This window comes from Sapajus apella, unplaced genomic scaffold (assembly GCF_009761245.1).
Source record: "Sapajus apella isolate SASKATOON/1434 unplaced genomic scaffold, GSC_monkey_1.0 scaffold93, whole genome shotgun sequence".
Lineage (NCBI taxonomy): Eukaryota > Metazoa > Chordata > Mammalia > Primates > Cebidae > Sapajus > Sapajus apella.
This window is the reverse complement of record NW_022437033.1, coordinates 2664328-2688071: the sequence shown is the minus strand read 5'-3', so window position 1 is coordinate 2688071 and position 23744 is coordinate 2664328. Positions and strand designations below refer to the sequence as shown.

The 23744-nt window shown below is 35.5% G+C and overlaps 1 pseudogene; it reads left to right on the top strand.

Annotated features, from left to right (window-relative positions):
* The first annotated feature begins 2992 nt into the window (after window positions 1–2992).
* Window positions 2993–4277, top strand: LOC116535241 (annotated as a pseudogene).
* Window positions 4278–23744: the final 19467 nt, after the last annotated feature.

Here is a 23744-nt window from a genome sequence, read left to right as displayed (position 1 = left end):
TTTTTTTGAGACGGAGTTTCGCTCTTGTTACCCAGGCTGGAGTGCAATGGCGCGATCTCGGCTCACCGCAACCTCCGCCTCCTGGGTTCAGGCAATTCTCCTGCCCCAGCCTCCTGAGTAGCTGGGACTACAGGCACGCGCCACCATGCCCAGCTAATTTTTTGTAGTTTTTTAGTAGAGACGGGGTTTCACCATGTTGACCAGGATGGTCTTGATCTCTTGACCTTGTGATCCACCCGCCTCGGCCTCCCAAAGTGCTGGGATTACAGGCTTGAGCCACCGCGCCCGGCCTAGTCTTTAAACCATTTCATACAATCTCAGCCTACCTTTGTATTGACTCTGGAGCTAGCTGCAAACCTTAAGGATGCTGCTTTTGCTATGAGTTATACCCAAAGAAAGAAGCACTGCCCTAACCTACACTATGTCCAGGCTTATGCAGGGAAAGCATTGCCAGGCAGATCTAGAATCACCTCAGTCGCCACCCCCCCCCCCCACCAGCCCTAAAGGTCCAAGGAGACAGAAACTGAACAATGTCTACAATTACCTCAAACTTTTGAGCCACTATCTTCTAAAATAGGAGCCCTCAAACTACAGCCCAAGGTCAAAATCCAGCCCTTTTCCTGTTTTCACATGGCCCTTGAGATAGATAGAGTTTCTCCCTATTTAAAGAGTTGTAAAGAAAGAAGGAGGTGGAGGACAGAAAGGAGGTAGAAGAAAAGGCAAAGGTAGAGGAGAAAGTGAGGCAAAGAAGAAAACGAGGCATATGCAGTGAAGACTATATGTGGCCTACAAAGCCTAAAATGTGTCCTGACTCTTGTTCTAATCCACAGGCTTCGTTTTTCCAAGCCCTCGTATAAAATGTTCCCATGGCTTTCCATCACTATCAAAATAATGTCTACATTTTTCAACATAGTCTATGCTGCATCATCTGACCCTACCTATCCCTTAGTCCTTGTCAGTTTGGCCCCAACATACACTCTCTATTCACAGTGGCTGAATTACTTGCTCTTTTGTGAACATAACATAAACTTTCATTCCGCTATGCCCTCTTTAACATTCTCTCCTCTCCCCAGAATACCCTTTTCCTCTAGCCCTCTTGGAAAATTCTTCCTTAAAGGCTCAGATAAATTGTTACTTCTCTAAAGCATTCTCTGAGTGCTCCAAGCAGAATTAAGACCTCCTTTGCACATCCACAGCATGTAGTTATGCCTTCTCTTAGTGCACTTTATATATTACTGTCTGAGCCACCACTCTCAGTTGGAGACTGAAAGGTTTATCATTTCCATCTAGCTGTTTATATCATGCGGACAGCCTAAAAGTGGTCCTACGTTTGAATTTACTTCTGCTTCTATTTACTGTTTACTTAATTTTGGAAAACAAAAAAGATGGACCAACAGTCCCAAATTAGACGAATTGTCACACAGTTGAAAAGAATATAGTGCAGGCCTAGAGAATGGTTTGAGAAATAATTAAAAACTTACTTACAAAGTGAAGACATCTTAAAGATATTCTTGGGAAAGAATAAGTGCTCATTTTATAGATATATGAGTCACTATATTCCAAGAAAATTGATGCTATCCTAGGAAGTCTCCTACCTGCAGTACTGACATGAATAAAGAGATAAGAGAGAAAATGGGAAAAGGTGAAATAAATGGCTAGATACTAGGGGAATATGAAGAAATCCACATGAATGTCTACAGGGCTCTTAATAACATGATTATTCATTTGTAAAGATGAACTCAAAAATAAAATGAGTCATACTATACATATGCTATTTAACTTTATGGAAATGGTCAATAAGATGAAGTTTTTGTTTTTTGTTTTTTGTTTTTTTTGTTTTTTGATGGAGTCTTGCTCTTGTTGCCCAGGCTAGAGTGCTGTGGCTTGACCTCAGTTCACTGCAACCTCCGCCTCCTGGGTTCAAAGGATTCTTCTGCCTCAGCCTCCTGAGTAGCTGGAATTACAGGCAAGTGCCACCATCCCCAGCTAATTTTTGTATTTTTAGTAGAGTCAGGGTTTCACCATGTTGGCCAGGCTGGTCTCTAACTCCTGACGTCAGGTGATCTGCCCACCTCAACCTCCCAAAGTTGAGACACTGCACCCAGCTAAGATGAAGTATTAATATGAAAAAGGTTCATGGAAAAGAAGTAGGTCGAAAATATATAGAGACTATGACTTTTTGTGTCACTTATTCAAAATAAAAGATAAAACACTCTTTATGTGTATATGTGTGTACGTAAATGTCTACAAAAATTTACAAGGTATGCCGGATCAGCAAAAATATTTCCTTGGTAAATAAGTGGGGGGGAGTATGAGGCTGATAATCCAAGAGAGTCAAAGGGCACTTTAACTGTTTCCTTGATTTGTGAATTGTTTGACTTCTTAACAATAATGAGCATGTTTTTGTCAATTTAAATTAAAACCAATAAAATATACATTCATATCACATCCAGATCCTACAATACATAACATTTCAACCAGACCTAAACAAATATGTGATATGTTCTCATTCATTTAGTTTTTAAATTATCTTTCTTGGGTTTTAAATATCCATAATAAGAGAAAATCATAGGTGCTGAAATGGGTATTTGAAGGCTCAAAGACAAGCTGAGAAAATAAGAAATAAACCACACAGGTTAAAATTTGTTTTCTTTGAGAATGTTAAATGTTGGTCCCCACTGTCTCCTGGCTGAGAGGTCTGCCATTAGTCTGTGCAGTAAACGATCATGGCACACATTTGCCTAGGTAGCAAACGTCCATGTTCTGCACATGTCTCCTGGAATCTAAAATAAAATTAAAATTAAAGAAACACATGGACTAAAGCAGTTTCTATTAAAGATGAATTAAACAAACCGTAGATAAAAGTTAGGTTACCATGAAAGCAACAGACATGAACATGAACACACAGAAAAGAAAAAAAAGGAGATTTTCTTCCCAGTCACATTGAAGTCAGGTGTCTAGTCTGTTTCAATGTTAGATCCTGTAAGAGATGATGATGTTGGGCACTGAAGGTGGAGAGGGATTCATAGTGAAGGTCCAGGGATTGCGCTGGTCTTGCTCAGCCAATAAAATGCAGTGGATTTTTTTCTGAGTGCAAAATTTAAAATAGGGCTCGATGTATTCATTTCATCTACACCAGAGAAGGCAGACCAAGTGATAGGACTTTTGCTGAACTTGAGAGTATGAGGTCAAATTGACCCTGAAAAAAGACAAAGAAAGTATGGGACACAGGTATGTTTCAGTATTCAAGTCAGACAACATTGAAATGCACTGGGTGTTGAAGCATAGTGGTCCAGATAGTTCTGATGTGGCCAATGACGGCTTTGTACTCCCCTTTGGACGAAGCAAGGAAGAAATTGTTCAGTCCTTCTCACGGTTGGAAATCGTGCCAAATGGCATAGCACTGAGGGTGGATTTCCAGGAAAGGAGTACCGGAGAGGCCATATGCTTTACAGGAAATAGCTGAAAATGTTCTAGAGAAACACAAGGAAAGAATAGGGTACCTGTATATAAAAATATTTCAGAGCAATAGAGCTGAAGTTAGAACTTATAAAAATTTATGGCTATGCATTGGTCAGGTCCCTATGACAGACCTGGTGCTGGCAAAGGGTATAACAGCATAAGCAGATGAGCTGGCTTTGAGACGATGAGATGTGGTCCTTATGGTGGAAGCTATGGTGGCTATAATGATTATAATGGTTATAATGATGGCTATGGATGTGAGTCAGATAGATTTGGAAGAAACTTCAATTATTGTTTTTCAGGAATGTCTGATCATAGATATAAGGATGGTGACTCTACCTTCCAGAGCACAATGGGGCACTGTGTACGCACGTATGGATTACCTTACAGAGCTACTGAGAATTATATTTATATTTTTTTCACTGCTCAGTCCTGGAGAGGACACATTAAATTTGGTCCTGTTGCTAGAGTAACTGGTGAAGCAAATGTTGAGTTTGTAACTCAGAAGATGCTGTGGCAACTATGTCAAAAGACAAAGCAAATATGCAACACAGATACATAGAATTCTTCTTGAATTCTACAATGGGAGCAAGTGGTGGTGGTTGTGGTAAAAAAATGATGGGAGTCATGGGCTTGTCAAACCAGCTCAGTTACAGTGGCCCAACCAGCCAGCAGCTGAGTAGTGGTTATGGAGGCAGCTATGGTGACTAGAGCAGCATGAGTGGATAAATCAAGTTTTACAGGAAAATTCCAGTAATTTTCAGTCAAACATTGCAGAGGTAACCAAGGGTCAATGAACAGCAGCTACTACAGTAGAGAAAACCATGCATATATGGTGGTGAACAGCATGGGAGGAATGTCTAACATGTCTAATATGAGTGGTGAATGAAGAATGTAATTGATCCTGATCACAGAATCTTAGCCAACCTTTTTAAAGAAAAATCTTCAGTTTAGCAGTTTTTTAAATACAAGCTTCTGATTTATGCTTACTCTCTAAGTGGAAATCAGGGTTGTTCTGAAGATTTAATTAAGGCTCAGGGTTTTGTTTTTTTGTTTTTTTGAGACAGAGTCTCACCCTGTTGCCACGCTGGAGTGTAATGGCACGATCTTGGCTCACAGTAACCTGCGCTTCCCGGGTTTAAGCAATTCTCCTGCCTCAGCCTCCCAAGTAGCTGGAATTACAAGCATGCGCCACCACGCCAGGCTAATATTTTTTTGTGTGTGTATTTTTACTAGAGACGGGGTTTCTCCAAGTTATTCAGGTTGGTCTTGAACTCCTGACCTCAGATGAGCCACTCGCCTTGGCCTCCCAAACTGCTGAGATTACAGGCATGAAGAGCTCAGTGTTTTTGAACACAGCACTCCTCTAGGATCTAACAGTGACGATGAGTAAACTAAAACTGTTTAAAAAAAAGTTTCATGTTTTTTCAAGTTAGTTATATTGTACAATGTGCTGAAGCAGTAAATGGAATTTGATTAGAGCAGTTGAATTAAGTTAGATGTTGCCCTTATACCACATTACATTGAACACAGTTTGGATGCATGTTGAAATACATGGTTTTTTTTTTTTTTTTTTTTTTTTTTTTTTTTGTAAAACTCAATATAGGAGCTGTATCTGCAATTAAAGTACAAAATTTTGGCATTTCTTTTTAAATTCTAGTTTCATTTAATAACCTGTAGGGAATGTATGCTTAAGCTTTATTTATGTTGATAGGAAAATAATTAGAGGTATAATACCAATACTTTAGAAATTTCGTTTTGGTGTTTGTATGAAATTCTTAGGCTTTGATTTTAATCTTTCATTGTATTGTGGTTCCCTTTTAGGTAGATTGTACTACATGAAACTTGTCAAGTAATCTTCCTTTTAAAAACAGAAGAAGGAGAAAAGAAGAAGGAAGAGGAGGAGGAGGAGAAGAAGAAGGAGGAGGAGGAGGAGGAGGAGGAGGAGGAGGAGGAGGAGGAAGGTGGTATTATGACTTGCCACAACTAGTGATATCAGGTTAGAATAGTTCATCAGAGTTATCATATTTTGTAATTCTTGAAAAGCAATAAAGCTGAATAGTTAACTTCAGTGCAGACTAAATTAAAATGTAAAGTAGTTTTCTCCTCTTGGATTCATAAATTCATTTATTCATTCATCCATCAAAGATTTACTGAGTGCCTAAAATGTGCCAGACCTTATATGCTGGATGTGAAAGATATAGAAAAGAAATAATTCATGCTTTTTCTTGTACCTAAAAATCTCAGTCTAACCAAGGCCTTTTTGTAGAGTCAAATGACTTCTAAGTGACTCACTGGCTGTCTGGAACAATATTGTTCTCTTTATTTATCCTTACTGTTGGTTCAGATTTCCTCTAACTCTACTACAGATTCAACTCCTTTTATGCAGCAAGAACTGACAATATGGTATGGAGCTGTCCATCACCCATTCACCATCTCTGCTTTCCAATTTCCAACACAGAAGTTGGCAAACTTTTAATGTAAAAGGGCCAGATAGTAAACATTTTAGGCTTTGTGGGATAAAACTCTAGGTCATTACATAGGTACTTATATAACCATTTAAAATGTAGAAACCATTCTTAGCTTATAAACCATATGAAAACAGGGCCAGATTTACCAATAATTTGCCAACCTTTGTTCTTGAAACATCTGAGGATGGGAGAAGGAAGCAACAAAGTTGATATTCCTATCATTTAAGGCCAGATATAATGAAGAGCAAAATAGGCACGGTCCTTGCCTTCACAGAGTTTACAGGGCAGGCATATGCCTAGCACATAACGGAGGTCTTTGTATCTAGTAGCAACTGTAATCCCTTGAGGGTATATATTTATCCAATTTCTCTTGCATGTCACAAAAAGAGCAGCTGTTTGAAAGCTTCTCTTACACTTACCCCATTATTCTAAAATGAACTATTTGCATGTCTGTATCCCCATGAGGTAAAAACCTTTGAGAAGCCAAGGAGCATGTTTTATTTATCTTTATATTCTTAGTACCTAGCACTCCCTGGTCCTTGTGCATGTTATACACTCAATAATTGCTTGTCAGATGAATGGAACTAAACCGTTTTTATCACATGATGTGTGTGCCTTTTTAGGTGGCCACTTGTCTTTTTGCTAGAGTTAACTGTGTTGTAAAAAAAGACTCTGAATTCTAAGCTTTCACTTTTCAGAATGGAAGGGGGCGTATATTCACTGCAGTTGACATCACCATAAGGGCTAAAAAAATCTTTGTGACATCCTATATTTTCAGCTGGCATGTGCGGCAAACTATTGTTTGCCTTTGCTCCAAGAAAAACTCTGCCTAATAACAATTTTCCTGTTGCTTTCACCAGGAGACTGTTTGTTTGCACACTCCTCTTGTGAGATCGATCAGGTCTTACATCTTTTTTTCTTATTATTTCGTGAAGAAAAAGGATAGCTTTTTCTTATGTTGACTGTTCTGTCTCTGTGTCCTGTGGGTAAAACTAAATATACCGATAGTGACTACTAAAAAGCGCATCTGGATGGCCGAAACTGACACTTGTCTTCTATGTGTACATGTATAAAACTAAACATGTACCCTTGGCAGCATGAAAGTTGCAAATGCTTTTAAAAGTACACTCTATTTTTAGCAGTATAAAAGGAATGTATATTCATTATAGAAAATTTGAATATAATAGAAAAATGGAAAGGGAATAGGTTGTATATACACCCACCATCTAAATATATCTGTTGTCATATTTTTCTCAAGCTTAAGCTTTATATGCCTCAGTTTTTTTTCATCTACAAATTGAAGGTAAAATTGATACTTCCTTGAAGTGTTGTAATGAGTCTTAAAAGAATTAATACATGCATAATGCCTAAAAGATGTTTTTCTTTATTTAAAAAACTTGTATTTTAGGTTTAGGGGTACATGTGCATGTTTGTTATACAGGTAAATTTGTGTCATGAGCATTGGTTGTACAGATTACTTTGTCACCCAGGTACTAAGTATAGTACCCAATAGTTATTTTTTCTGATACTCTCCCTCCTCCTACCCTCCACCCTCAAATAGACCCCCGTGTCAGCTGATCCCCTCCTAAAGGAGATTCTTACACAGAGTGCATGCTAAACAAATGTTAAATAAATTTTACTCCTTATACTGAATATTATCATTTTTAAGTGCCTTAACTTGTTTTGTTATCATTATATCATAATAACAAAACTTCCTTATGTAATTAAAAATTTTATTTAACGTAATTATAGCCCAATGCCTCCAACACATTGTTAGCATTAATAATAATACAGAATATTATATAAAAGAACCCCTATTATATATTTCATAAAACAAAATGAAATCAGTTACAAAATTCATAAATATTAACATTGTTTGAAACTTTGATCCTATTTAACCACAAATGCCAGAATAGCCTAGAAAAGTCTGTTTATGAAATATTTATAGCAAACAGCTAAGTTTTCAATTATATCTAGGTGACTTTAAGACCGCTTTAAAAAAAAGCATGCTTTGAAATTGTCCACAGAATTCTTCATTTTAACTAAACTTCAAATAGGTAATTGCATACTTGAAAACTTATGGGAACTGAATCTGAATATTCAACTCTAAAGTAACCCATCAAACTTGCCATAATTTTCTTATATTTTCTTGAATCACAGACTAGAGATTACTCTTCATCAGTTATTAACTTATTTAATAATAGCATTTTTTAATTTACATACTGTTTGTCCTCAACCTTTTGCATACCTTTCCATTTCAGGGACAAATCAATGAGTAAAATAGCCAGTGGACAAGAGTTATTCATTAAAACCGTGTCTATGAATGCAAAGTATAATAGGTAGTTCTGGTAACTGCCTAGATGGGAACAACATGAATGAAGAAATGTAAGTAATGACACCAGTTTCCCAGAGAATAATTAGCAACTGACTTGAAGTATCAGTTCTCACAAGAAATACAAATAGTAAATATATATAAATTCAAATTGGCTAAGGGGTTAAATAAATGCAATATTTAACAAATATGAGGTGTAACCTTTTGTATAGAAAAGAAGAAAAAAATGAAGTAAGTCTCAATCCTGGAAAGACTGTGAAAAGAAATATGATTATTTATGACTAACATAATCCTTTCAAGAAATAATTTGGTGAAGTATACCAGGATAGATATCATAATTATAGCCTCTGGCCCAACAATTCCCCACATGGAAATTTACCCTAAGTGACTAGTCAAAGTAGCAAAGCTACGTAAGATTGCTTTATTAACATGTCCATGGTGGATGGCAGAGCAAGATGGCTGACTAGATGCAGCTTTTGTCCACAGAATGGAACCAAAATAGCATGTAGGTATTCACACTTTAAATGGATTGTGAAAAAGAAAACACTGGAATTCAACAGAGCAGTGGCAGGAAAGCATTGAAAGCAAAGAAAAAAAAAGAAGCAAGGCAGTCTGCTTGGCAGAGATGGGCTGGGAGCTGGGACAAACTCCTGTGTGGGGAAAGGGCCAGTGAGAGCTCACCAGGGCTGCACATTTTGACCATGAGCCTTTACAATCCTAGCTATGGAGAGAGTCTGTTCACTCTCATGGGCCTGGAGATGAACATGAGAAGCTGTCTAGAGGTTGTGCAGAGGCATTGTTCCAGAGAGGGTACTCAGGGTGAGCTCCTCAGGCTTCTGAGCCCTGAGCAGCTATAGCATGGTGTCATTGGAAGATCTCGGTCCCCAGAGAACTGTGTCCTGTTCTGGGGCCCACATTGCTCCTTCCACTGCTGTGTTTAAAAAAAAAAAGGCAGAAGGAAACCAGGCACGTTACCATATCCCAAGGACAAATTCCACCATCACCACTGCAGGCTGCTGTGGGACTCAGACACAAACTGTGCTCTCCACAGCACTGCACCCACTGAGAGTGACCCCACCCTCCTCCTCAATGCCAGACCCAAAGTGGGTGCCAGTCTCAGTGCCAAGCCCCCAAAGGACTGTATCCTGCCCTGAGGCTGATGCTGCCACTGCCACCACCCAGCCAAGGACGGAGAGAAGATGGTGGGCAATTTTCTTGCACCCATATCTCTTCTGGAAATAGGCTGCTGTGGAACTGATGCAGGAGAGGATATGGAGAAAAGGGATCACTTATATACTGCTGGTGGGAATGTAATTTAGTAAAACCACTATGGAAATCAGTATGGAGATTTCTTAAACAACTAAAAATAGAACTACCATTTCATCCAACAATCCCACTAAATCAGTCTATCAAAAGGATACTGTACTCCCATGTTTGTTGCAGCATATTCCCATAGATTTGGAAGCATCGTTAAGTGTCCATCAACAGACAAATTGGTGATGAAAATGTGGTCTACATACACACTGGAATACTACTCAGACTTAAAGAAGAATGAAGCCCTGCAATTTAAAGCAATGTGGATGAGCCTGTAGGACATTATGCTAAGTGAAATAAGCCAGGCACAGAAAAATACCACATGTTCTCACTCATATGTGGGAGCTAAAAAAAAGAAATAGCTAATTTCATGGACATAGAGTATAGAATGATAGACATTTGAGAATTGAAATGGTGGGAGGGTGAGAGTAAGGGATGAAGAGATGCTGGTTAGTGAGTAAAAACATACACTTAGAAGCTATAAACTCCAATATTCTGTAAAAATGTAGGGTCACTATAGTTAGCAACAATGTATTATATATTTGTGTCAACCATCATTCTACCCTCTATCTCAATGACGTCAATTGTCTTAATATTCAGCTCCATAGTTCAAAGTAGATAAAAGAGAGGACTTGAAATGCTACAAACACACAGAATTTACAAATGCTCAAGGTGAAGGATACGGTGAATACCCTGACTTGATCATTTCAGATTCTATTCACAAAACAAATGCTCACATATGCCCCATAAATATACAAAATATTTCGTATCAATAAAAAGTCATCTATGGTCACATTATTTATTGCGGCCAAAAAACTGTAAAAATTTAAATTCTTAGCCAAAGACCTATTCAGTATATTGCAAGAATTAAATTGATACAACATAATATCAAGCATTTATCATCAATAATACATCTTGGGATAATGTAAATGCTTGGAAAACAACTTGGAGTTAATATTTTGTGAGACATAAAATTAGATTAAAGTAGATGCTATACGTTTTTGAGGAATTGGGTCTAAGACTAAAAATATTTACCTTGCAAGCTACTAAAGCAAATAATTTCCCTTTTAAAATGCAGTAAAAAATAACTAAAACATCTAGCCCAAAATTAAATACTGTTTTTTCCAATTTCTCTGAATTGTTACTGGGATGCATGATGAATAGTTCTATGAATTGCCTTTTTTTTGTTTCCATACTGAGCATTTAGTAGACTTGTTCGTGCCAGAAGTTCAAATTGCCACTGAATTCACACAATCATTTATTTTGCTCAAAAATTCTATTGCAGGACTAAGGTACATGACTTTATTAAACTCCTCATTTACATCACCAGCCCTAGCATTTGGTTTTAATTTAGAGCCTTTCTTCACAGAGAAACGTTGTTTTCATAACTCTTTTGAGAGCTACAGTGTAAGTAAGAGTGAATAGGAAACCATAAGACAGGGCAGCAACAGAGGCTTACTCCCTGATAAGTGGCTGGCTTTGGTTAACCAGCCTCAGAGTGTTCATGCTTCAAATGCATACATCTCCAACAAAATCTTCTTTACTGCCTGTGATGCAACAAACATTTGCCATTCTTAAAATGTGTCAAGCATTCGTGATCTGGGAACATTATTTTATACATACTGCTCCCTCTACTGGTCTATTCTTATTCTCACCTTCACATCAAATTGCTAGTCACCATTGAAGTCAAAGTTGAAGCATGACTTTCTTTATGCAACATACTCTGACACCTCCAGGGATGGTAATCCTGGTATTAGCTGCATAATATTGCACATGAAGTGAGTACAGTCAAGTCCTGAACTATGCTTGTTTCTGGGAGTGCTTAATGATATTAACCATGAAATGTCATGACAGCAAACCAAGGTTCTATTTCAGTTTCCATTGAAGTTAAAGGCAATTTTTCACATAAGATAACCACACAATGTGTAATGAGTAGTAAAAGGATTAATGCATCTAGATTCGTAGAAGAGATTCTCACACATAGTATGTGCTCAACGAATGTTAGACAACACTTTCTACTATTACAGCTTTCAGAGAAAATGGACACCAACCTTGTAGTATTCAGGTTAAGAATGGGGAGAGTCATGGCATCATGTAGTCATCACCAGAGCTGGTAAGGAAAGGTTAAGAACTCTCCAAGATTAGTAATTAATGAAGACAAATAAGATGTAGATATTCCAATGCAAACAAAGCCTCATGGAACAGGAGAATTAATTCAGAAAGGATGAGAACTATTCCTCTCACCATGCTATAGACTGAAATCAGAGCCCTCTGCAGACCCTGATTAGTGATTTCAGTCTTAGATTAGAAATAATTATATAGACTAAGGTACTTCATCAGTCCAGAGTGGGGGCACAGTTATTCTCAACAGGCCTTTTTGTTATTATCATAAAGCTTCAAGTTAAGAAACCCTCAAATTATTGTTATAGATATTTGAGTTGAGGAGATCTTACAAGTTACATCCAAGATCTGGTACCAGAAAGGAAAAAGCATGTAAAGTGCCCCAGTTACACATGAATACACACTCACACATTGACAACTACAGACAAGGAAAGCCTATCTAGATGAGTCTTATTTAGGACTGGGTGTGTTGCATAGCTTTTCTTGTTCCTTCACATGCTTCAGTGACGTCTTGTGCTATATCTACCCAGGCACTTCTCAGACTCCATTGTAATAAGTTCTGGACATGTTAATTGATACTTTTGCATCCTCTTTAAGAATGTGGGTATTTTATATAAGGGTAAAGTATTGTTTGTCTTGTATAACTCTATCAAATATAGCCTTGTCTAATATTATAGGCACTCACAAAATGAGGGTGAAATGGAAGACAGAAAATCAGTTGGTTGGAAGACATTTATCTTGAGATTCATGTTGCCTATGAGTTCTCTTAAGAAACTCATCAATTACAAGGTTGGCACCTTAAATACCTTGTTCTAACCTTCAAAACTGAGTTTATTAATGCCCCACTGTAAAGTTGACAAAGGCCAATATTTTAATAAGAAATTTACCACATACCACAGAAGAAAAAAAGAAAAATAAGCTCAATAAGCTCAGAAAATACTAAAAGCATCAGATTTCTGAAGCTAGTATAATCTCATTCTACATGTTCAGTTGTGCATATATATATATATATATATACACATATATATTCAACCTTACTTATTTTTTCTATGATTCAACACAATTTAAATTTTCAGCCCTCAGCCCCTTTGCTTTAAACAAACCATCTTGAAAATGTTGGGGTTCCCCCACCATTGAGTGACATCTAAGTTTTAGAATGCTAAAATCTACTCAAGACATTGCAGGGTAGAGAGCATATATTAACCTTGATGGCATTTGTCCTTGCAGACATTCCTTGAGATATTTGTGGCCTCATCAGTACAGGTAAGGTGCCTATGAGATGACCCTTGCTCTACCCATGTAACCACTTTAGGTTCAGTGTTGGCACACAGGACTCTCTCTGATGCTTTTCTACTCCTTTGAGGTGAATAAGTCTCTATGAGGCTCTCTATAAGGCCCCATGTGTCTAGAATGACTACACAGCTACTCATTCTCTGGGGTTCTGTGCCTCCCCAGGGCTTCACCTGGGAAGCAGAGTGTTGAAATTCTGGTTCCGGAATGTGACAATGCCTTCTTCCTCTCTAAACAGTAACATCTAATCTAGCCTCTAGGAGAAACCTGTTTCCTCAAATCCCCAGCTCATATATTTCTCTGTTTTTCCCTTGTATTTCTTTTATACTATGTCAACAGTCATATTCAACAAAGCTAAACAAAGATGTTATCAAAAAATAAAATTATGCGATGAAATTATATGAAAATATATGCAAAAATCCCCAACACAATACTAGCAAACAACGTTCAACAGCTCATTAAGAGGATCGCCCACTATGATCAAGTGGGATGTACTTCTGGGATGCAAGGAAGATTCAACATATACAAGTCAAAAAATTATAATATACCACATTAACAGAAAGGCGGACAAAATCTATATGATTATCTCAATAGATGCAGAAAAAAAAAATCATTTGACAAAATTCTATGTGCTTTCATTTTTATAACCCTCAACAAATTATGTATAGATAGAATGTACTTCAAAACAATAAAGGCCGTATATGACAAACGTACAGCTAACATCATACTCAAAGGTGGAAAGTTGAAAGCATTTCCTCTAAGATAAGAAACAAGGCAAGGATGCTCACTCTTGCTATAGTAACCAAAATAACATGGTACTAACATGAAGATAGACACATAGTCCAATGGAACACAATGGAGAGCTGCAAAATAAATATGAGTATTTACAGTCAATTGATTTTTCACAAAGATGCCAAAAACACACAGTGGGGGAAGGACACTCTGTTTATTAAGTAATGTTGACAAAAACTGGATATCCACATGCAGAAGACAGGAATTAGTCTATATATCACATCATATACATAAATCAAATCAAAATTAAGTTTTAAATATCAGGTGTTACACTGTAAAACTGCTACAAGAAGCATTGTGGAAAGACTTCATGACATTGGCCTTGGCAATGATGTTTTGTATATGAACTCGAAAACACAGGAGACAAAAGCAAAAATAGAAAAATGGGATTGTATCTAACTAAAAAGGTCCTGCACAATAAAAGAAACAATTGACAGTGTGAAAAGACAACCCACAGAATGAGAGAAAATATTTGCAAACTGCACATCTAATAAAGGGTTAATACTTAAAATATATAAGGAATCCAAACAGGTCAGTGCAAGAAAACAATCTGATTTATAAATAGAGGAAAGTATCTGAATAGATATTTCTGAAAAGAGGAAATACAGATGGCCAATAGGTATATCAAAATATTCTCCACATCACGAATTATCAGGGAAATGAAAATTAATAACACAAAATCATCTCCCCCAACCTGTGAGAATGGCTATTATCAAAAAGACAATAAATAATAAGCTTTGGTGAGGATGTGAAGAAAAGGGAATCTTTATACACTGTTGGTAGGAATGTAATTTAGTACAGCCATTGTGGAAAACAGCATGGAACTTCCTCAAATTAAAAATAGAACTACTATATGATCCAGCAATTCTACTACTGTGTGTATATCCAATGAAAATAAAATCATTATGCGGAAGAGCTAGCTGCATTGCAATGGTCATAGCAGATTATTCACAATAGCCAAGATGTTGAATCAGCCTAAGTGTCCATCAAGGGATGAATAGATATATAAAATGTGGTGTTTATATACACAATGGAATACTATTCAGCCTTTTAGAAGATGGAAATTTTGTCAATCGTGATAACAAGGGTGAACCTGGAGAACATTATGTTAAGTAAAATAAGTCTGGCATAGAAAGACAAATACCGGACAATCTTACTTATATGTGGAATCTTAAAACATCAAACTCATAGAAGCATAAAGTAGAATTGTGGGTATGAGAAGCTGGGGTGGAGGCAGTGATTGGGGACATACTAGTCAAAGGACACAAAATTTCAGTTAGCTAGATGGAATAATTTCAAAGGTTCTATTGTACGACATGGTGACTACAGTTAATAACAACATATTGTGTATCTCGAAATTGCTAAAAAAATAGACTTAATACCTTATCACAACAAAGAATGATAAGTGTGTGATGTAGTGAATATGTTGATTAGCATGATTTAGACATTCTGCAATATGTAATTTCAAAATATTATGTCACATACCAGAAATATATACAATTTTTGTCAATTAAAAATAAGTTTAAAAATAGGGCATAGGATTTAGGGTTTGATTAACAGAATAAATATTTTTTAAATAGGCGTATCTCCTAAAAGCTTAATTTTTTGACAACCGGAGCTAAGAAAATTTCATATTCTCTGCTTTTGGCTTTATTATTCTTTTGAATACTGACAATAAAAAGGCTTATCTACTTGGATTTGGGGTTGGAGATAGAAAGAAAAGCAAATTATTGAGAAAGAGGAAAATAGTGAATACTGTCTTCTTACTTTTTCAAAGACTTCTTCAGCCCCAGAAGGTTGGCACAACTTTACAAGCACCTGGTTGCCCTTTCTTCTCATTTTTGTGATAAGTCAGAAAATTCACCCTTTAAAGTAATATGGCAGTGAATACTTATGTAGGATGATTTTTTGGCAAGATAAATAATTATCTTCTCATTTTTCTTAATATTTGAAAGTTTTCTAAACTACAGCCTATTTTTACCTTTATTTGGTCTGATACTTAGGTACTTGTGTGTAGATTTATTACTGATAATCTGGGTTTTGAATTATAATAAAATTGTATATGTGGGTTTTTAACTTCTATTTTAGAAGAACAGCTCATTTTAAAAATTAATGCTTTCAGTTGAGAAAATATAAATTAATGAAACTATGCTCAGCTACTTTAAACCAACTATAAATTTTATTTATGGGTTCTTTGCTAGGGTAACTATCTGCCCTGAAGCTCTAACTTTAAGTGACATATTCATAACTATGAACTCTATTATAATATAGCTTTTCACTGATCGAATTCATAATAAAATACATTATCATTGTTTTTTGTTAGATATGTAAAATCAGATATAATTCATCTCATTAGAATACATCTTTAGTATACATTTTCATTGTATATTTTCACAGCAAAGCACATGCCACCTGGTGGCTGAAAGAAGTATGTAACATAATAGGTTCCAAAAATACTGTGTGGAAAACCAAAGGTTCCAAAATTATCCTTTTGAATCCATTTCTAAATAAGTAGCAAACATGTATTTTCGGGCCAGGTGCACCACAGTGGCAAATCTTACATGTTCAAAAGTAGACAACCAATGGTGTCTGTGTCAAATGGAGACATTAAACAGCAATACTCCATTTTAAGTATTTTTAAAATATCTATCCAGAATTGTTTTGTATTTTGAAATATGTTTGCGTCTTTATGTCATGTCCATTTTACTAACAGAAGTAAAATTGTTTACATGCAGAATTGCTTCTTCTGGTACACACCTAGAAAACTGAGGAAAATATCTATTTTTTCCTTCACCTAACTAGAACAGGAGGTGATTAGGCAATGTGGGAAGCATTTATTTCTTCTAAAATTTTCACTGGAGTAGGCCCTAGGTGTTAGATGCCATGCTAGCAGAGGGTAAGGTAATAGGAATCTCCAGAAGAAACCTCATTGTACTGAAAGTCAGAAGATCTGGTTTCCAGCTCACAGCCAGCTGGTTGTGCAAGCTTTGGCAAGTGTTAAGCCACCTGATGCACAGACATGTCACATATGCAAGGCTTACGTTTTAAGGCTTTAAGTGGATTCATTTGTTTTTTGTAGCTACAGTGGAAGTTTCTTGTATTTTTCATTTTTAATTATAGTAAAAACACATAATATAAAACTTATCCTCTTAGCCACTTGAAGCGTATATTCAGTAGTGTTAATGATATTCATATTATTGTATAACAGATCTCTAGAATTTTCCATCTGCAAAACTGAAGCTATACCTACTGAATCAAACAACTCTTCATTTCCCCCTGCCACAGCCCCTGATAATCACCATTCTACTTTGCATTTCTATGCTTTTGACTATTTCAGATATCTAACTTAAGTGTAATAATACAATATATATATATCTCTGTGAATGATTTATTTCACTTAGTATAAAGTCTTCTAGGCTCATCCATGTTTTAGTGTGTGACAGAATTTTCTTTTTAACAATGAAATAATATGATATGGCATTGTATATACCACATTTTATTTATCCATTTATCTGTCAATGAACATTTGAATTGCTTCTACATTTTGGCTATTGTGAATAATGCTGCAATAAACATAGGTGTACATATATCTCTTCAAGACCCTTTTATTTTCTATTATTTTGGAAATATATGGAGAAGTGGGATTGCTGGGTCATATGGTAATTCTATGTTTAGGTGTTTTTGAACAGTCTTCACTCTGTCTTCCACAGTGGCTGAATCATTTTACATTCCCACCAGCAAGGCACAAGGATTCCAATTTCTCCACATCTTTGCCACCACTCATTATTTTCTGTTTTTGTTTGTTTTTTAGTGGTCATACTAATGGGTGTAAGGTGATATCTCATTGTCATTTTGATTTGTATTTCTGTAATGATTAGTGATGTAGGGTCCCCTGTAAAATACTTGATAGCCATTTTTATATCATTTTTGGAGAGATGTCTACTCAAATTATTTGCCTATTTCATAATCAGGTTAATTTCTTTGCTATTTATTTGTAGGAGTTATTTAGATAGTTTGCATATTAACCCCTTGTCAGATGTATAATTTATAATTATTCTTCTTATTCTGTACATTGATTCTGTTTTTTATTCTGTTGATTCTTTAAAGTGTAGAAGTTTTTAAGTTTGACCTTTGTTTCATTAGTGTATTTTTGTTTTTGTTGCATGTGATGTTGGTACCATATCTAATAAATTACTGTCAAATCTATTGTCATGAAGCTTTTCTTATATGTTTCCCTCTAGAAGTGTTTTAGTTTAGGTCTTACATTTATATCTTTAATCCATTTTGAGTTAATTTTTATAAGGTATTAAATGAGAGCCTAACTTCATTTTTTTGCATGTGGCTATACAGCTTTCCCAGTACCATTTTTTGAAATGACTGCCCTTTCCCCATTGTGTGATCTTGGCATCTTGTTAGACTCTTTGACCATATACATGAGAATTTATTTTGGGGCTCTCTATTCTTCTATTGGTCTATATGTCTCTGTCTTTGTGCCAGTACCACACTGTTTTGATTACTGTAATGTAATATGTTTTGAAATCAGCAAGAGTGAGGTCTCCAATTCATTCTTTATCAAGGTTGTTTTGAAAATTCTATACAAATGTGAGATTCTATACAAATTTTAGTATTTTTTTTCCTGTTTCTGCAAAGGACTCAGAATAATTTAACATAAAAATCTGGTTTTAATATGTAGCAGTAAGTCTTTTCTTAACCTCTTGGTTGATTCTAGTACAAAAAGCTTGCTACTGTATCTAATGATTCAGCTTCCCTAACTCCTATAAGAACATTTATTCTTCACCTACTCTTCCATGATGATCAGAGCAGATTCACCTCTCATTTTCAAAATATCTCCACCATTCATTATTCATATCATCATGGGCCTGTTATAGGAACTTACTGAATCATCCATTTTTAGCCGTGGAATTTCTCTGCAGTGAATTACTCCCTAGAATCACTGTCCCATTTTATTTTGTTTATGACTTTTATTCTGTTTAGCCAGCTGTCTCTTCCTCTTTGGGCTTGCCTTGCACGTTATCTTCTAGGCCCTTAGCCAATCACTAATCTTTCACTATTTAGCTATCCAACCACTAACCTGCTGCAGCTTCCTGCATGGGTCTTAAGCTCAGCATCATATCCCTAGCCCCAGCACACCAGATACTTTTTTTCCCTGAGAGTGTCACAAAGTATGCCCCACCAAATACAATGTCTGGGAGAGTCACTGAGCTGCGCAATGCAATCTTCAAATGTATAGTCAGCTGAATTTAAGAAACCTTGGACCTTTTCTTAGGACTCAGTGAAGTCTGTGCTACACTTGCCTACAGAAAGATCCAAAGGCTAAGTCTTATTATTCTGTTATCTTCAATAGTAAATAATTTAAGGTTATCTAAGAGGGTACATTCACTATGGGGTGATAATGAAATGACTTAGAAATGGGATCAAGGCATTTAGAAAGTTCCATTTTTTTGGCTTATGAAACCAACCCATGAGCAGTGGAAATAGCATCTTAGTCCATGTTATCTAAAAACTCACTTTAGTTAACTATTCATTAGTTGTTCTGTTATATTAAAGTAGTTTGATAAAATAGATCCACAATTTGAATGTGAAGCTGTGCTGAAAAATATAAATAAATTGTGATGATATCTACTGTTTGGTGATAAGATCAATAACAGACAAATAGTGTCCTAATAAACAATAAAGAGATTTTAAGCAGCAGAACTGCATCAGGTGTTTAAGGATGTACACAGATTTTTAAATGACTTCTAAAAACACACAAAAATACTGCTAAGAGAATTGTTCATGGACTTGATTAAGAAATTCTTCCAATCACATATATATATTGTAGCAAACAGATCCAAGGAAAGAAACGTGTATTGAGAAACTTTAATGTGGTAAGTGCTTGTTACATATGAATTTACTTAATTATCTCAATAAGCCTGTTGTGTAGATGGCATTATTATCCCATTTCATATGTGAAGTATTTAAACTTTAAAGACGTTAAGTGTTTAAGGTCACAGAGCTAATAGAAGGGCTAACACTAAAACCCAGGTATGTATGACTGCAAAATTAATTCCTTTTCTACTATACCAAGGGTTACCTGGCAGCTTTGAGGGAAAAAAAGATACCTACATAGCTCAGAGATGAATGAGGAATTTTAGTATGCAAGGGTCGAAAATAAAGCTGATATTGAACGTTTTGAATACTTGTTTATTGAAACATATGCTAAAGATTTCTAACATGAACATTATCATTATAAATGGATATATATACATATATATCCGTAACTTATATGCTAAAGATTTCCAACATGAACATTATCATTATAAATGGATATATATCTCTATTTGTAATGATTATATATATATCTTACAGCAGCATGATTATGCATGTATGGGTCTGTTACATAAGTGATTGCACATTTTTTAAACATTCTATATATTGTGTCACTCTAGTTTAATATAACTTCTTAAATGTAAAGTCCATGTTTGATACATAATTGACTTGGTTTCTGGCTTGTGTAGAGAGGTGCACAGGTCACTCAAATGCTCATGTTTCCCAAGGGGATAGAGCAAAACGTAAGCAGTTACCATCTATGTACTCCACCTCAGCTCTGGATAGATCTTGGACTCTACGAACCCATTCACTCATTCAGCCAATGTTGTTTTACTCCCTGTTATGTGCAATGAACTGTGCTAGGCACACAAGGAGGCATGCAAAGATGAAAAATAAAATTTAAAAATGGCCTCTTGAATTTATATTATCCGATCCACCGATCTGCCTGCAAAACATCCTAGCTGTCTTTGGTTTATCAAATTTATCACAGGTACCTTGTAAGAGTAGTTAAGGATTATATTCATTCATTCTCATAAAGCTCATGGGCTCCAAACCTCAACCATACTGTAAGAGTATAGGACTCTAACTTCAACTCATTTAAATTATTATTGCTGTGACAAGAACATTTTGAAATCTCTCAGTGAATCACCAGCAGTAGCACCTTTACTTTTTAACACTAAGCAGCCATTAGAAAATCATATCGAATATTCCAGCAATCTGTTTTAATGCTAGTTAATAATTAGTAAAGTAAGAAATATATTACTATTATGCTATTTTATGACTTAGCTGAAATTGCATATGCAGATGTATAATGTGGGAATTCTAAAAATTCCATATAGAAAATTTAGCAGTTTATTTAAATATTTCTTATTCACAGGCACCCAGCTGTGATGGAGGAAGCTGCATTTAAATAGTCAAAATTGAAGGTGCCAGCAGATTTCAAACAGAACACGTGAAAGGGAACTTTTTATAAACTTTGTTTTCCTTCTCGCCATGGATTATTACAACACACTGAAATTGAAGTGTGATATTTATTTTAACCATCTATGCACATTTAAACGTTATGTGGTGCACTACTTTCTAAATGCACAACTGTCTGATATTATTCACTGAAAGTACTTCTCAACCTGTACACCTGTGCCAGACACTATTAGCATAAGTGGTCATTAAATTAGTGTACATATTAGAGTATACCTTGAACATAGTTTTACCTAAGATGTGGTCATGGTTATTCAAAGCTACCATGCTTTTATGAACTTTTACATATACATATATATTACATATTATATACAATATATAAATAAGATACATATATACACAGATATATATGTGTGTACATATACACACACATATATACATACACACACATAAGATACATATATACACAGATACCTATGTGTGTATATATATACACACATATAGACACATACATATATATACACACATGTATCTGTGTATATATGTATATATGTGTGTGTGTGTATATATATACATATATATATATATATACACATATATCTGTGTATATATATACACACACACACATATATCTATGTATATATGTGTATATATGTATCTTTGGGCCAGAATCTGTCTTTCATTACAGGAAACTCTAAGACCATTTTAAAGTACAGTATAGCATTACTAAGAAATCTATACAAGTAAAAATGCAAGCTTCCTCATATTAAACCAAACATAGAACAAAAATTGCAAGAATTATATGAATTTTTTTTTCTTTTGGAAACACATAGTGGCAGAGAACAGACGTTTTTTATACTATCTAATATTTATTGAGGGCCACATGCCAAGCAAGGTATTAGGAGTTTTAACAAGTAGTATTTCCTTAAGTCCTCAAAACAATACTGTAAAACTTTTTATCATGCCCACTTTATAGAGTAATGAGGCAGGGAGGATGTGTGACTTACCAAATATCACATAGCTAGTAAGTGATCGAGACCAGGTTTGAATCCAATCTATTTGGCTCTCACATCTGCACTCTTTATTTTATTTTAAGTTCTGAGATATATGTACAGAATGTGCAGGCTTGTCATATAGGTACATATGTGCCATGGTGATTTGCTGCACCCATGAATCCATCATCTAGGTTTTAAGCCTTGCATGCATTAGATATTTGTCCTAATGCTCTCTCTCCCCTTGTCCCCTACGCACCAACAGGCCCTGGTGTGTGATGTTTCCCGCCTTGTATCCATACGAGAACAGAGGACTTTTAGGGTAGTAAAACTACTCTACATGATACTATAATGGTGGACACATGTCATATACAAAACCCATAGAATGTACAACACCAAAAGTGAACACTTACGTAAACTATGGACTGTGTCGCATAATGATATGTGAATCAGGATGTTGATAATGGGGAAGGTATGCATGTTTAGGCGTAGGAGGCATATGGAAAATCTCTGTACCTTCTACTCAACTTTTCTGTGAATTGAAAACTGTTCTAAAAAATAATCCATTAAAAAACACATAATAACTAGTTGTAACACTAGGACAAATAATAATTCAGTCAAATCATCATTAAAGCATGATGAAGCAGACCTCTTCTATCCACCAATAGATACTAAATTGAAAAAAGCATAGCTACTGTTTTATTTTTAAAAGGGAATATTCACCATTTAAAATAATTGGGAATCTAATTTTGTATGGTCTTATACAAAATGAATAACATAAATTGCTTCTTGGAACCTAGCAACCTATATCAGACAGTTTAAAAATGAATTAAAAACACACACAAAAAAATGGAAAACAAACATAAAACCAGGACTTGAACAGAGTAAAGTAATATTAAACACCACTAAGCAGCCTTTAGCAAAGTACTGTACATGATTAGCTAGATTGCAATATGTATAGAAGTTTAAATGTCTTTTCTACAGGGTATTCTTCTAAATGACTGAAGACAGTTAAACTTTCACTTTTACATCATTCCTTTTTTACTTTTACATCAGTCCCTTCAGTAGTGTCTCATATGACATGGTTTTCAGAAACTAAAACTTTCCTCCTGGATACTTTCTAGGGTAATATCCCTCTTGAAATATGATAGCTGAAATTGAATACACAACTGCAGATATGCTATGTCAAACACAAAACAGAAGAACATTATTATTATAAACATTTATTATTATAAAGCCATTTTTATTAATAAAGCATATTTTCATCTGTGGCAATGCACCCACTATTGAATGACATTGCTCTTATACTCAGTTAATTCTTAAAACGAACGTATATATTACAGACATAAATTCTCTTACAAGGTGTTATGAACAAGACCTTGAAAAAAATATGCCAGCCACTAGGATCACATAGCCTCCATGTAGCCTTGAGCAAATCACCTCACCCTCTTTGGATCTCAATATCCTCATCTATAAAATAGAAATAATAACATTGCTTTTTCATAGGGTTGTTGTGAGAATTAGGTAGAATTATACATAGAAATCACCTCAAACAATGTCTGGCAGGAGGCAAATTTAAGAGTTATAAAGAACCAGGGCAGAGAGACATCATGTCCATGGATGAAGGTTCATTAACCTAGAACAATAGGTAAAATAATCACAATTTACTTGAATTGGTATTTAAATACGGCTAGCACTGTTTTTAAGAAACAGCATTCAGTG